General features: G+C 35.5%; 1 non-coding gene across 1 annotated transcript; it reads left to right on the top strand.

The window, feature by feature from the left end:
* The first annotated feature begins 230 nt into the window (after positions 1 to 230).
* On the top strand, positions 231 to 340 carry LOC113461460. The gene has a single exon (XR_003383730.1). It is a non-coding gene; the product is annotated as a small nucleolar RNA R71 (small nucleolar RNA).
* Positions 341 to 2,414: the final 2,074 nt, after the last annotated feature.

The raw sequence follows: 2,414 nt of genomic DNA, 5'->3' as shown, positions 1-2,414 counted from the left end.
TTCTGAGGTTGTAAAGGCCTCCCTGTACAGAGCTAGTAGGCTTAGGCAAAGACTTGTTGTTTCTATCCCCATTATCCCAAAGTTGGGCAGTCTCAGCAAGGGAATCCAAATACTCCCACGCCTCATCAGGGTGTTTTTCTAAAAATCTACCATTGCACATGGTCTCTACAAACTGTTTCAACTGTGGAGATAAACCTTCATAAAAGAAGCTAATGGTTCTCCAGGTTTCGAACCCGTGATGAGGGCATGAGAGAAGAAGGTCTTTAAATCTTTCCCAACATTCATAAAATGTTTCATTATCTTTTTGTTAAAAATTGCTAATATGTCTTTTTAAAAAGTTGGTCCTTTGTGTGGGAAAAAACTTCTTCAAAAATTCTCTCTGCATATCTTGCCAAGTTCTTATTGATCTAGGTCGCAACGAGTTTAGCCATGTTTTGGCCTTATCTTTTAGAGAGAAAGGGAACAATGTCAGCTTGAGGACATCCTTGGTGACGTTCGGCACTCTAAATGTAATGCTCAATTCTTCAAAATCTTTTAAATGAAGATACGGACTCTCGGACTCTAACCCGTGGAACTTGGGCAGCAATTGAATTACCCCGGGTTTGATGTCAAAATGTCCTACATTATCAGGAAAAATTATGCATGAAGGCTGACTAGTCCTAGCCGGTTGTAGGTATTGTCTTAGGGTCATAACATGGGGTTCACGTTCTCGATCATGGTGACTTCCCACATCTTCATTTAAATCAGTCATCTCACAAGGTGTGAGATATTGCGAAGGAATTTCAGAGGTATGTCCTAAGGGATGATCTAAAGTTGTACGACTTAATCGACCGGTGTCGTCCCTATTCCACTTTAGCATGCAAAATAATTTCCCTCTTTTTTTTTAATTTTATTTTTTTTTAAAATATAAGTACCAACTAAAGATACCCTAAAACGACATCCTAATACAAAATTCTATTCATAATCAAACATGCAACAAAACATTACACCTCAATTCCTAATGTTTTTCTTAAATTTCTAGACAGCTTCTAACTGGTTTGAAGAGGACACCTAAGCCTCCAATCCGGTCTAGTAACCTAGTCGACTAGGTAAGCTCCTAGGTAAGTGGAGGGGTCACGATGCATTCGCAAAGGTCCCACTTAAAACCCACTTGCCTCAACAGATGAACTGTCTCCCTTATAGGGACAAAGCTTGCCTAGACATCAACTAAGCCACAGAGTGAAATTGGTGCAACTTTTACGAGAGAGAAAGTTTTTCCTGTGGCATCGAAGTGGACCTCTGGACAAGTGGCTGAGGCTTATGTCGCTGAAGTCCGGAATGATGATAATAACAATAGCAACCCTGGCCGATTTACTTTTCGGTGGTCTTCATCCTATTGAGCTTGAATGTCCTTAGGGGCCAACGTCTAGTTGATTTTAGTTAAGCTTATGATATCTATGCACTGGGGTGATTTTTGGGCTAAGGACGAGTGATGAAATCCCGACCTTATCTTTTTAAATGGGTTCAGCCCTTAGAATATTTTATGCTGATGCTTTATAATATATGCAACAATCAAGAGATTTTTTTTTTTAATATTTTATGACATGATATTAAATTTCATTGAATAGGTGATCAAGCAAATTATTTATTTTTTTTAAATTTTATGAGTTGAAGTTTGAAATTTGAATTCTGAAATTTGAAATTTGAAATTTGAAATTTTAGGTTTTCCTCTTTTTTTTTTGAATAATCACCCTTGATCTTCTCTTAAAGTTTTTTTTTATTATTATTATTTATTGATTTTCAATTAGCAACAAGGGTTAATGAGATATAATAACAATAAAATTCTGGTTCTAAAAAAAAATTAAATGCAGAAAATTCAAAACAAAAAGCAGCAAAGTTTCGTATTAATCTAATAGTCTTAAAAGTCTCAGAATGTCAATCAGACCGTTCAGATTATTGAACAATGTGTCTTGCACTAGCTGACCATATTTGAGTCAAATCAGACGGCTAATTTCTATGATATCAGAGTTTGATGCAGACTGTGTAGGGAATTAAAAATAGTAGTAAAGATTTAATTATTATTTTTTTTCAAAAGAAAAATACTAACTATTAAGATAAAAATGAAATCTAAAATTATACTAATAACTCAGCCGTTCCCCGGCAATGGCGCCAAAAACTTGGTGCTTTCGAAAAAATGTTCTCCCAAGTGCAGGAGATTCACACAAGTAGTATAACTCGGAAGTCCGAGGTCGATTTCTCAGGAAACGATCTATGGATTATTAGCGTAATCTCAGATTAATTAATTCAGTTAATTTGTTGATTAAGATGATGTTTTGCAAATAGAAAACAAATCAGTACACAGAGAATCAAAGTATGGATAGATTAAGATGGAGTAGGAATCTGGAATCTCTTTTGATAATTTTGCATTCAAAAAA

The sequence above is a fragment of the Phoenix dactylifera genome, unplaced genomic scaffold, assembly GCF_009389715.1.
Source record: "Phoenix dactylifera cultivar Barhee BC4 unplaced genomic scaffold, palm_55x_up_171113_PBpolish2nd_filt_p 000450F, whole genome shotgun sequence".
NCBI lineage: Eukaryota > Viridiplantae > Streptophyta > Magnoliopsida > Arecales > Arecaceae > Phoenix > Phoenix dactylifera.
Note: the sequence above shows the minus strand (reverse complement) of the source record. Positions and strands in the feature narration are given on the sequence as shown.